Genomic DNA, 13,360 nt, shown 5'->3' with positions numbered 1-13,360 from the left:
ATTTTAAGGTTCCCATGGCAACGAGAAAATGATTGGTCAAACGTCCGGTTTGATAGGGATCGAATTCAGTACAATTCGTGCAATTGTATGGACTATTGTGCTACTGTATTACAGATAGATTTTTTTTAGGGGAAATAAAAATAATATACAAATTAATGAGTAATATTTACAAATCCAGAAAACCATGTACAGCATGTTCTTTTGCTGGTGTTTATGAAGAATCTATTGAACATAAATTAATTAATGGTTTGAGAATGAACAACCAACATACATATGAAGTATCTATGTTTCAGCACTAGAATATCAAATAACCTAAACGTTTTCATTATAAGTCTGTTTTTCTATGGTCCTTATCCTGAAAAAGCAATAACGATCGCCTAGAGCGATGTAAGGAAAACGTTTTACCTATCACTGCCGTCCATCGCAGCCGCCTAGATGAAAATCAATGTGAACTAAATAAACATCTAAATTATCTCATTGGCCTTAGCTGATGGTTGGGACTCGTGGAACAAGACCCTTGCATCGGTCGTCATGGGGATCGTCAGAGTGATCGGTGCTCATATTACCGGTTATCAACGAGCATATCAAATTGGATTACTAAACTCTTGTAACATCATCAGTAAGGAATTAATATTACCTATCTTACTAAGGATCTGAATATTTCTGATCAGAAATTTAACAAAATATTGGAAGCCAATAATCCCGTATAAAGAATCGAGCTAAGCTACTTACATTAGCTTGATTGTTATGATTTAAGTCCTAACCAAGAAGAATATTTTCTGCAATTATAGTATATTATACAATCTGACAAATAATCAAAAAAAGAGATAAAATATGCGGCATGCTGCTAGTTAATGGCATGACAATCTTACAAAGACTCCAATACGACCTTCGCAGCCACCGCGTCTGCCCAAGCCTATAAGTTAATCGGCATGTTAATGTTCTTCAATACCAATTTCGTTGATGGACGATCGAATCGAATACGCAGTCTGTTCCTCGGCTCCATCCATCCTTCGACCGTCCATCGGCCTTGGCACACGCCAATCCAACGGTTAGGCACATGACTTGGCACGCGGCCAGCTAGTGTATCCGCGTCTCGAGTCCGGGAACCGGTAGAGTGTGGCAGCATATCGGCGACGTATTGCAACGACTGCATCCAACGACCGCACCGGATAAACCAGTCCGAGCACCACCAGGCACATGCCGGACGCGAACGAACACCCCACCGAAAAGGGAAGATGGAGCGAGGGAAGACACTGGACACGAACGGATGACATTTCCGGTACATGCGCACCAGAATTTCCCGGGAAAACCCGGGAACCGCTCGTATGTCGACTCGCGAGCGCACAGCACTGCAGATAGTAAACAATACACGCAGTACATCGACCAAGCACTCCGGTCGGTCGGTCGGTTGGTCGGTCGGTCGGGCGCTCGGGGTCGGGGTCTGGTCCTACGCCAACACTAACACCAGTGTCCGTTACATAATGCTGCCTCTCGCAGGGCGGTGTGGTGAGTTTGGTGAGTTTGATTGGCATCCTGCTGCTCGCGCTGACTCCGCTCGGATCAAAACATTTGAATCTTTCGACTCCCGGTGATACCGGAGATAGTGAGAGGATGAGAGAGAGCCAGTTACCGAGAGAGAGAGAGAGAGAGAGTGCCAGTTCGGTAAGGATACGTTATCCTTGGCGGCACATCTCGTGCGTCCGTAACGCACCGTAACGCTCAATTCGAGACATCTCCGGCCATTTGCCACGGGGTTAGAGCATCTTCCCTACCGATATGCTGCTAGTTTGATTGCAGATTCCGTGCGATTTGGACGTGTCGTGGTCGGTCGTGCGTTGGCATGTGCGTGTACGTACGTGTACGTGACGTGTACTTAAAGTGCGGCTCGGTTCGGCCATCATCTCGACGTTAGCACAGTAGACGCTCTGAGCGGCCTCGTGGTGTTGAGTAATTGGAATTTACAATCACTTCATGTACGATCTATACAGAAGCTACTTGATTTTCATTCCCAACCAATATAATAGTGGCATTAAGACGAGAAGTAGTTCATATAGTCCATGACCTGCTGCGATCGGGAATACTATTTATTCAAGATACTAACTAACCAAATTCAGGCGGACTGACCTCGCCAAGTCAGTGCGCTCATATCACTATCTTCGGATTGAGTTGGCAAAAAGGATAGCAATGAGACCACCCCTCCCCAAAAACAACATCCAACTAAAACACATTCGTCCTCCGGGTCTGTTAGGATTTAGCGTGGAAACCATATTTGTAACGAACTTCTCGACGATCTCCCTCGAGAGGTGTTCGCTGGAACCTCACATGGTTAGGTTTACGCGATAGTGCTGAAGCTGGTGGAAATTGATTTTCCCTGTACTTGACCCATGCTACTAGCACACATACACACACATACATGCATACACTGACAGTTTGTGGTACGAAATTGTCAACAAAAATAATTTCCTCCACGGAACTCCGGTTGGGGCACCGGAGAAGCGAGGGGCTAAAAGTTCGTGAATCCCCCTCCCGAGAGGACAACCCCCCCTCCCTACCGGTGGGACGTTGACTAGCGCAAACGAGAGCGCAGGTAGACGGTGGAGGCAGCACAACTTCCCAGAACATGGTCACCGGCGGACGTAATTCGGACGTGTATTCGACGTGTGGCCGACGTGAAGGAGGTGCGTAATTGCGATATCCTGTGGTCGGTCAGTTCGCCCAAAAAGTTAGTTTATGCTCACCGGACCGGCTGTGCGTGTGTTTGTGTGTCCCTGTCCCCGAGTGTCCTCGAGAAAGAAGCCGAGTTTGAGCCAAAGTCGAACAACAACGACAGCTGGACACCCCGCTGGTGATGCCGGTGGACAAGCGCCATCAATTGGTGTTCATTTGTGGAAGTGAAGCTGAAGCCGAGACCAAATTGACAACCGGCGGAACAAAGCGTCAAAGGTGCTCCCAAAGCACATACCAACATAATCCATGTAACTTTATCCCGTGACCCACCGCTCCCGGCCAATTGCCCCTGCTGACCTCGTGTTCTACTCGGCGAACAGACGAAAGGACGACGACAACGACGACCTGTCATCGCAGTATCGCTTTCCCCCCCGTACTCCCCTTCGGAAGGTAAACCCGCCAAGCAGGCGGAAACGCACAAACGTGGCAGGAGCTCTGAGCAAGCAGCAGTGGCGCAAATCGGTTAAATCGTTTTATGTTTGCACCAGGATTTGGCCTTTGATATGCCAATGTGCCCGTGAATGTGGCGAAATTAGATTACGGACATTCTGCCTTCACCGTTCGCTAGTTCCTTTTTCCTTTTCCTCTTTCTCTCTGTCTCTCTGCATCGTTCGTTCCGATTCGTACGGTGTCCCTGTACACGTGTACTTGCGTTTGTGTGCGGTCGTTGTTGTTGGTAGGTCGCGGTGTGGTGTGGTGTGGTCCTGGAAGCAGGAGCTAAAACCGTAGCGAAGCAGCACATCCGAACCTCAGCCTCTAGTGTAGCCGTCGATGCCTGCTCAGTCGGTTGCCAACGTCTACGTCTTGCACCGCGAGGCGCGCTATAGTAGCATTAGAAGCAGAAGAAAAAAAACAGAGGGGGGGGAGGCTACAAAAAACATCAAGCAGCTCGGTGTAGAAAGACGAGAAGCAAAACACACAACAGACCAACATCCAGTGTGTGTCTCCGAAGTCGACCGTCGAAGTGAGCAAACGAAGTGAACGGTAGCGAGTCTTCCGGTGGTGGTTGTGATGGAAGGTAGTTGTCTTTCGTGCGTTCGTGGCGTTCGTGTTGTACTCCAGGTGGTGGTGATGATGGTAGGGGTGCGGGTGTGGTTGATTCAATTTCGCGTTCGGTGAAAGGGCAAATATTATTTTCCTCCCTCTACCAGGGTTCGCGTGCAACGAAAGTGAAATTGCGAGCCGGCGGGGGAAGGACTCCACCCTACAACAGCTAGGCTACTACGTCGACACATTTCACACCGCACACCGACACACACAGACACACAGACACATTCTGAGACAGTGGGAATAGAGCCGGAAACAACAAACTCGATTGCCTAGGCCCAGGATCACGGGAGTCAGAGGCTTATCCTCGGGTCTTGACGGTCGGTGAGTCTGTGAGTTAGTGAGTGAGTGAGTGAGTGAGGGCTGGTGACGCAAAGTAAGCAAAATAACAACACAAACAGGATTTAAAAAACAACGCGCGGGGGGGGGTTTCTTCACGCTCCATTTTTTTTTTTTTTGCTTTTCCTTTTCTCTCACCGGAACACAGGACACGGAACCTGCTGCCAGCAGGAGCGTGTGACGAAGTGAAGTGCAAAGAAAACCAAATTAAGCCACAGCACCGTTTCGCGGATTCGTTCGTGCGTGACGCGTGATAGCCGCCGCATCCTGTTTTGGGGGCTACCGGGCTTCCTTCCCCGGAAGCAGCCAGTGTCTCTAAGGAGTGTCGTCGTGTCTCGTGTCAGTGCGTGTGTGTGTGTGTGATTGTGTCTCTTTTCAAGTGTTTGTTTGTGCGCCTGAATGCGACACTGGTGCAGCGGGGGAACGGGGGCGTGTGGCGTGTGGTGTCAACGGTGAAGAAGGAACTGCCACAGTCGGGCACTAGTGATGGTTGGCAAGTTTAAATCTTAATGCCTCCGATCTCCTCTCGTGCTGGTTACTTCTTGAACATCTCCGCGTAGGCTGACGACGTTGACGACGACGAAGCGTTGACGTGTATACCGGGGAATAGAGAGACGTTCGATCGAGAAGGCCTCGCTGCAGCAATGAAGCGTGCGGTGGTAGGGAAGGGAAGCGAGTGAAGGTGTGTCTTCGGGGTGGAGGTCGCGTGTGGAATGTAAAGTGATAACCAGAGCCACATCCTACACCCGTACGTTGCTACAAGAAACCTACTGGAAAGCCCACGGAGTGAAATACACAGAAACAGGTGCAAGAAAGGTGCCGCTACCGGTGTCACGGTGCTGTGCTCTCTCTCTCTCTCTCTCCCTCTCTCGACGAGGGATACGACAAGAACATCGTCATAGGGACGTGTGCTGCTGCTGCTGCTGCCATCGCCACCTAGGAGCACAGGAGAAGGACGTGTTTAAGATTCAGGTTAGCCAAGTTTTCATCTGTTATTTACTTATCCAAACACACACCCACATACTCCAACGAGGATGTGTGTACGTCACATCTCGAGGCCCGTTTTTCCTTTTTCCACGTTCGCCACGATCTGCCATGTTAGTGTCGCCTGGATGCGGCCTGTTCGTCGCTACCGCTACCGCTGTTTGCACAGCTAAAGTCAACCTTGACATCTATCCACCATCATTCGCGCACCCCTGTCTGTGTGTGTGTGCTGTGTGATGGTTGCTCCTAAATGGCCGGTTGCCAAGAGCGGAGGTATCCGTATCAAGGGTTGCTGTGCAATCATGAGGCGTTTGCCGTTTTCCAGCTCGCTAGAGAGAAAAAAAAGCAAAAAAAGAAGAAAAAAACCATCATCAACACACACACACACACTTCCTATGATGAACCGACTCCGCTGTTCGTCCGTATCGATTGGCCATTTTAAATTTGGCTGTTCACTCCCTTCTAGAAGCAAGGAATACGGATTGTTAAAGGATTGTGGCGGGGAATGGTAACAAAAAGCGATGAGATGTAGAGCGAAGGGGGGTACCATTAATCATTCTGGAGAGTTCGGCATTTGACAGATGAAGCTCGGGGTCATGGGAAGGAGTAGCCAAAACCAGCTCGTCCGCTCGCACACGGTCTAGGTAACGGTGCTTTTGCAGACAATTCCGCGGCTTTTTTTTGCGCTGAGGTTACGACGAGTCGTTGCCGGAGTTCGACGTTCGGTGAAGGTAGTACGTGATGCTCGAATTCTTCGTCCTCAAGTATCCATTTGGTTGAGGTCCTAAAATGCTGCTACATCAAAAGAAACACAATGCCACGAAAGAGCAGTGGTTGTCGGTTTGGTGCACCATTTTTTTTTTGGATGGAGTTGCGGTCCTTTAATCGCGGTTAAACCTCCACCTCATTGGCTGGCACATTCATCACCAACCTATTAACGAACAAAATTTGATTTTCTTCTAACTTCAACTAGCTTCGCTGCTCCGTGATTCCAAGAAGGAACCGTGCGGCTGAATATTTTTGAATTACATCAAAAGTTCAAATCGTAAAACGTAAACAACCTTGGCAGTTGGCCCCGGTATGGCCGCACGTTCCATAGTTCTAGCGGCGCGGGGGGAAGCGAACAACATAATGTCGCAGAACATAGAACTTTTCTCATCATTGTCTCACCCGCGGTAATTTGTCCGCGTCCAACTGGGGATCACGCTGCAAAATTCGACACAGAAAATTACGTGTTACCTGTCTTATTACTCATCGTCGAGGGAATGAGAGGAAGTAAGGTGGAAGGAGCAATCTTGATTAGGCCGGGCGGACCTAGCAATCTTGCGTACGGTCCGCGAAAAGACGTGACAAAGTCAAACTTTCTACTTCCACCGATAGCCCCGTGGTCTCGTCGCTGTTCCATTCCGTTCCATTCCGTCACTCAAACTGTGAGCTGGTGCGTACCGGAACTGTGCTTTGCTCTCGGTGCTCGGTGCTGCTGAAACGCCAAGGGACTCCCGGTCAAGGTTCCCCCGTATTTCAAGCCAAAAGTTTTGCTGATCGAACTCGCAAAGTTTTATCACTTATTGGCTTCGTTTCAACGGGCCTGGTCGGTTTGTTATTTCTCGTTTTGCAGAGAACCAGATCTGCCTCACAATCGCAATCGATTCTACCGCGTGGTGCTATTCGATGGTGACGACTCCATGCTGACGTCGTGGGATGTTCGAGCATTTCAAGTCGGCACATTCCATTCACCGTGCCCGGTTCGTTGTGTTCGCCGTGGTTTGTCGTACATTCTTTAGCCGCACATAGCCGGAAGTGTTGGAATTCCGGCTGTTGTTCCGGGCCGTGCAGACCGCCATGAATATCATTCCACACATTTTTACGCCAGCTAGCGATGTGCCGGGGATGTCGTCTTCGTTCCGTTCGCCCTTTTGCTGGTCGGTATCGGGCAATCGCCCATGCTCGTGGTGGTGTGAGAGAGGAGATGTGAAGCTGAGAGTGATTTTGGGACAATTCAGCAGCTGGCGTGCCGTTGTGGTGTGGGCTTTCGAACGAGATTATTGCTTTTAAGATAAGTAATGCTTGATTCACGATGTTTTTTTTTATGATGTAAGAATAGGGTTTATGATCTCTTCATAACTTTGAAGGTTTTGGTTTTCCTATAAGTCGCTTTGAGGCTTTTCTCGAGTATTATCATATTTCGTACCGTATTCGTCGTGTTTCCGTATATGATCATGTTCCTTCTGTTTAGTTTAAAGTGTCAACCTTTTTTTCTATTCAAAACAACTGGCTGATGAGTTTATTAATTAAATATGAAATGAATAATATTTATGCTCTGTACAAAAGCGAAACTGTACTGCTTATGCTCTGGGCAGGAATAAAGCTGGTTTTTGTAATAAGCGCCGCGATATATTAGAACGTCTTCAAGATTGTCCCTGATCTTCGTAGCAAAGACGATTTCTCTTTTATATGAGATTGGTTAGGTGTCTGATAACATATCAAACTGCCAATAGCAATAATTGCAATCCAGTAGTCATGATTTGAATATTATGCATGCGTTTTTTATGCTGAAAACGTTTTTTGACGCGACGCTAAACCTCACCTTACTCCCGAATTGACTTACCTGTGATTGAGTTCGTATCTTTAGATATTTGCTCCCACACCGATCTAAACCTGATGATACATTCTCGGTATTGGAGCCCTGCTTCTGGGTATTGACACTCTCTCTCTTCAGCGCTGGAGAATAATTTCGCGAAATATGTTCTTCACACACAATCCTCACTGGAATTATTGACGCACCAGCTCTAACCAACCACTCAGCTAAGTGGATTCGTTTTCAATGTCGAATCGTTCACGGGGTTCAGGTCACGGTCGTGTTACCCTTTAATGCATACTGGTTCATCTATGCAATGCCAGCAATGCTTCAATTGAAGTTAATTAATCTGTGCATGCCGGGTGTCCGCATCATAAAACTCTGCCCTTAACACCAATTCATGTGGTCCGCATTGTCCCGTGCCTTATTGAAATTAATAATAAATAATGATAAACATGGGGCGCCACTCAGTTGCATCAATTAGTACGCATACAGTTCAGTTTATATTCAAGAATGAGGCCCGTTTGTTAGAGTCTAATAGACGAAGCAAAGTTGCGGAAATCACAAAAAACTCAAAGAAAACTATCCCAAACACAGAAACGAAGGCCTCTGATATGATCTCCTCTAGCCATCGTCCATCTCTAACACTTCGGTTCGTCTCGTCTCGTCCGTGGGTGTGTATGTTCACTTATAATACCGTTTACTCGCCTCGTCCCGACGTCAAGTGACGCTGCACCAGAAACTGTGTCAAACCGGTGATGCAAATGCACTACAAGCAAAAGACGACCAGGAATCATCCAGGCAAAAGACTCAAGCGGAACAAGCGGAATCGAGGGAACTGAGAAGATGAGAAAACAACCCTGACCGCCATACGCTGTCAACTAACTTTGCCTTTTGCGCTCACAGTCACGAGTTGGCTCGTTGCAAGCGGTACTGCTGCTGCTGCTGCTGCTGGTACTGCCGCTACCACTACCACCACCACCGCATGCTGTCATGCGGCCATTGCAATTCCATTTCCCTCTGGCAGGTAATAGAAAAGAGCGGGCACCACCGGCACCACCTGCACACAGCAACAGGAAATGGAGTCGGAAATCGGAGGAATGAGAAAAACGAAAGAAAAACCACGAGAAAGAAGCAAAAATAATGAAAATTCAACCGCAACGCAGAGGGAGGAAAGAGCGGGAAAGAGGAAGGGCACCGGAAACGAAGTTCTATTGACCATTTTTCATGCCGCCTGTTTGAGGCGAGCTCCCACCGCTTGCCTTCGGTACCTGCACCTTCCTCCTCCACACCGGTTCGTACAACCCACATTCCGAACTCCAAAGCAAAGGGATGGATGGGAGGAGGGGGCAGCGAAAAAGGGAAGTGAAGTGGAATTGAATTTCAAGGTTGCAAACCCGGAAGTGATGCACAAGCTGCTTGCCGGGAGCGGGAGGTGGTGGAGGCTAAGGGAAGTTGTGCTGGAATGTCGTGGGCACACCTGGCCTTGCCTTGGCCTTCGTTGAGGGTTGCTGCTGGATTCGGGGTTCGCAAAAGGGGAAACCAAGAAGGGATGAAAACGGAAACGGGCCAAAGCGAAGCGAAAGCACGCCGGCACGAAACGAAACTGTCACAAAACCTACGACAAAGCGTTTTATGTTGCCAGTTGGCCGGTCCGTTGCCAACGAAACATTCGCCAAGCGGCAGTGAAGGCATGGCGCGGTGTAGAGGGGGGATCTCTTGAGGGGAAGAACTTGTGCTGACGTAGATTTTAAATTGATTCGTTATGTTGAGTCGATTGCGCGGCGCTGGCTGGGAAACCTTGGCTTGGAAGGCGGTCTGGTGAATGATAAATGTGTTCTGCAGAATGCGCCCGGCCAGTGGTGGGGTTGCTCCATCCCCTCGAGAGGTGGATATTCGAGATAGGGACGACGAGCGGACGCGGGCTCTGCAACGATAAGAACGTATTAACGGATTATCGTCGTGTCAAGCGAGCAATATTTCGGACGATTCTATTACCTCTCTTGCAGCTCTCTTCGAGGTAACTACGAAGGGTTGTTTAACATCCCTGTCGACAACTCTATTCCACGCTCTGTTGTAGAAGCGGGCAGTACAAAGGGCGACCAAACGTTGGCTAGATCAAATTTAAGGTCACATCGGATAAAAGCACGCTGGTTAGCTGACGGGAACAGAACACATAATAATCACGATCCCTCCTCTGGATCGGGAGGGGGTTTTCATGTAATTAGATTAAATTATTCATGAGTTACCCGGCGCCTCCATTATAGGACATGGTGAGCGATAAGCCATCCTTTCGAATCCACGGAATGTTGACCGAAGGTCAGCTACCTTGACTTTAAAATTGGCCAACACCGCCGCCGGTGTAGCTTTGTACTTGGTGTTATACATTACTCTCGAAATAATATATTTTAAAGTTATCTGTATATATTTTTTCGAAGTTACCACTTTCCAAGGCGCTCGAAAAGAAGGTTTAGTCCGTTCGACTGCTCTTATCAGGCTAACTTTTTATTCTCTCATTCTTAAAATATCTAGCTGTACGTTTACAATATCATTGGATCAAAAGAATGGTAAACATTTATATCAGTGTTGGTAATTAAGGTAAATGATATGATGTAGAAAATAATGTACATTTTTTAGGTGAAGTTATTTACAGATTAAGCGGCGCGTTTACCGAACGTACATTTTGTGCTGCGATTTTTTATCGTTAAATGCGATTTTTTTTATTTGATTGTATTTGTTTGGCTCACTTTTGCTAATCAAAGCATTGCAACTTTTGGTTGAAATTTCCTTTCAAATTCTATAGCATTTTTTCTATCGAGCATCGGGATCCTTCTTTGATCTTAAACATTCGCTTTTTGATAGTTTAGTGATCGTCTTCTGAACTCTGTATCTTGCATATTTAAAACTTTATTAATAAATTACCGAAACCATGCTTCAGATGTTGCATTAATTATTTTTGCCTTGTGATAATAACCAGCAAAACTGCAAACACTTTATTTGAGCTGCTATTTCGTTGGATAATGGAAGAATAGTAAGAACAGAACAAAAAGATAGTAGAAGGAATGTGTTTTCAGACTCGTCACTTCTTCTGATCATTACACAATAAAACATAGACCAAACATTTTTAATGTACTCATCTTACCCAAAAAGCAATTCAACTGAAAATAAATGGTTAATGTTTCAATTTAATGAATCACGTACTTATCATTAACGTCATCTCGTAGCAAGCCATTGGAAAAAAATCTGCATACATACCAGAGAATCAAAGAGCGAAACGGGCATAACGTTGATCGTCATGCTGCGCGTCTTAATACCCATCGACAGCAACGCTACCTTCTTCCTTTTTTAATCAATCTTCAGTTGAATGGCATCAGCCGCCTTGTTACAGTCCCATTCATTACCTCCCGTTTAACTGTTAATTGCGTTGGTAATTCGCGCTGTCAATAAATCGCGCTACGAAAGGCCACCCAAAGGCCGTGTGCACATCCACTCGAGAGATCGATGGCGAATGAAAACGCTTTCCCGCCACTTTCGCTTATCAATTGAGATGACTTTTTTGGGGGGAAATAAAAAAAACGGACGAAGCGGAACTCCTCATGAATGTGTGTTCCGAGAATAAGGGTGGCCATTAGGGAGGGGCAGCATTATACTTGGTGATGGTTGTGGTGGTGATCGTTTAACCATCTACGTGACCAATAGCAATGATCATTTCGCTGCGAACAAACCGGAAGCACACACACCCCGTCGTAGAGTTTCACGATTTTATGTTGCCGCTGATGCTGTTGCGACTAGCTATCGACTCGGGCGGGGACCGGTAATTGATAAGATGCGTTTCGCGGCAGTGGAGTGGAATGTAGTCGCATGGAACATGCTCGCTGCCATCTTCATCTTCAATCGAAATGGTCGAAATAATGAGCAGAAAAGAGCAACAGACAGCATCGACACACACACACGCAATGGATCGCTTTTCGATGTTTGTAATCGATTCCCAGTGGGTGACCCTACCGCGCACCAAGACCGGGGGGGTTGGCTGCTGACGGCCCGGAAGGCTATGTTTTGCGACCATCCCAAGCACTCCCAATGCGCGCGCGCCCCACCTTACGATCTCATAAATATAAATGAACAATTTAGAGCCCCGTTTTCTCTCTCTCTCACACACTCTCTTTCTGCCTTCTGCCCATTTTCTGCATCACTCCCAGTGGGTCTGACACTTAGACCGACACCAACCGACGGACGGACCGACCGACAGGCCGGTCGGCCGGATAGCCGGTGACGTGGTATGAGTGGCAGCATCATACCAGGCCAGCCCCATCTTGCGCAGCCATCTTGCGGATCGATCTGGGGATCCTCCGGGTCCCCTGCCACCGGAGCCGGGGCAGCGGCCATATCGTTGTTGCTGGCTTTAAATTACCATCATCAGCTATTTAATGCTTTTCGCTTGATGCCCCTCCTGGTGTACCGCTCGCCTACCGTCGGAACCCCGCCAACATCCGGGGCTATTGACTTTTCCTCCTTTTTTCCACTGGAAAATGCCGCTGTCCCCTTGGTACGGCGCAGTCAGACACACACACCATATGGCGCGTTGGAAAGTTACTCACTTCGTCTTCATTCCGGGTTTTCCGTGTCTTGTGTCACTTGGGGTTGTGGGCTGGCAGATCGCAACCTCCGATGGTGGGCGTAAGGACGAACTCTGGCTGCTCCACGCTCGCTGGCACGTCGGATCCAGGCTCTCGGAACCGGCTGGAATCGTTTAAGGATCTGGTCTGGCATTTTTTTTTTCTTTTTTGTTGTTAAATTGCTCGCCACGGCCTCGACGCTATCTGACGGAACCCACGCTTTTGCAGTAGACACTTTTTCGAATTAGGGGCTTTCCAAATTGTTGGTGAACCTGTGTGTGTGCATGTACGTGTGTGGTTTTTCTGTCAGGCATAGTCCCACGGGGCGATGTTCCACACTAGGCAACCATCGCCATCCGTCGTCTGTTTGCCATTAAAAACGGGCCAAACGATGGTTCCTTCCTCGCATTAGGTCATATCGTAGGTAGGCGGAAGCCCTGGATTGGAGTCCACGCCAACTCACGGTACGGCACTTCAATCGCTGGAAGGACATTAGCAGTCCTTCGTTACCGGGATCGAGGTTCGGCGCTTGTTTGTTTTTCGTTAATACCGATGGATAGGATTACACGATCCCATCGATACGCTTTTGGGTGCAGGCTCAGCAGATCAGTCGTCCATAGCTCCGGATCCGTGACCATATCCTGGATGGTTCGCTTCCGGGGAAATTCGATAATGGTGGTGTGTACTTTAGATGCACTCAACCTTTCGCTCGATTCAATGGGAAATTCGCCAAGGAACATAACGTTTTTGCAACGAAGTTAACTGCATCAAAAGGCATTACGATGACTGGAGCATGGTCTTTTAAGGGCTGCAACAGTTGATTTGGAGAAACTCTTCTAAACTGTTCTTCGGAATTCACGTAACTTACGGGAACTTTCGCTTTAGTTAGAACTAGAACAGTTATAAAGCTCCTTTTTTCGAGCCTCGTGGTTTATTCCTATTGCAAATTACTAGCTTTCTGCTTTGCAGCTCCTGCAGTTGTAACTAAAGAGTTCAATTTAAAGCTGAAATAAAAGTTTTTTCTTAGCGGGCGTTCCTCGATAAGTATGAAAAATTAGAAGCAAAC

The 13,360-nt window shown here is 47.7% G+C and overlaps 1 protein-coding gene across 1 annotated transcript in view; it reads left to right on the top strand.

The window, feature by feature from the left end:
• The first annotated feature begins 4,481 nt into the window (after positions 1-4,481).
• LOC125955895 (uncharacterized) overlaps positions 4,482-13,360 on the top strand; it is a 291,000-nt gene continuing 282,121 nt past the window's right edge. The window contains exon 1 of the mRNA XM_049687208.1: positions 4,482-5,088. The gene's annotated coding sequence lies outside the window, so the exon portion shown is untranslated. The remainder of the gene's footprint in view (positions 5,089-13,360) is intronic.

This window comes from Anopheles darlingi, chromosome 3, assembly GCF_943734745.1.
Source record: "Anopheles darlingi chromosome 3, idAnoDarlMG_H_01, whole genome shotgun sequence".
In the NCBI taxonomy this organism is placed as follows: domain Eukaryota; kingdom Metazoa; phylum Arthropoda; class Insecta; order Diptera; family Culicidae; genus Anopheles; species Anopheles darlingi.
This window is presented reverse-complemented; position numbering and strand designations above follow the sequence as displayed.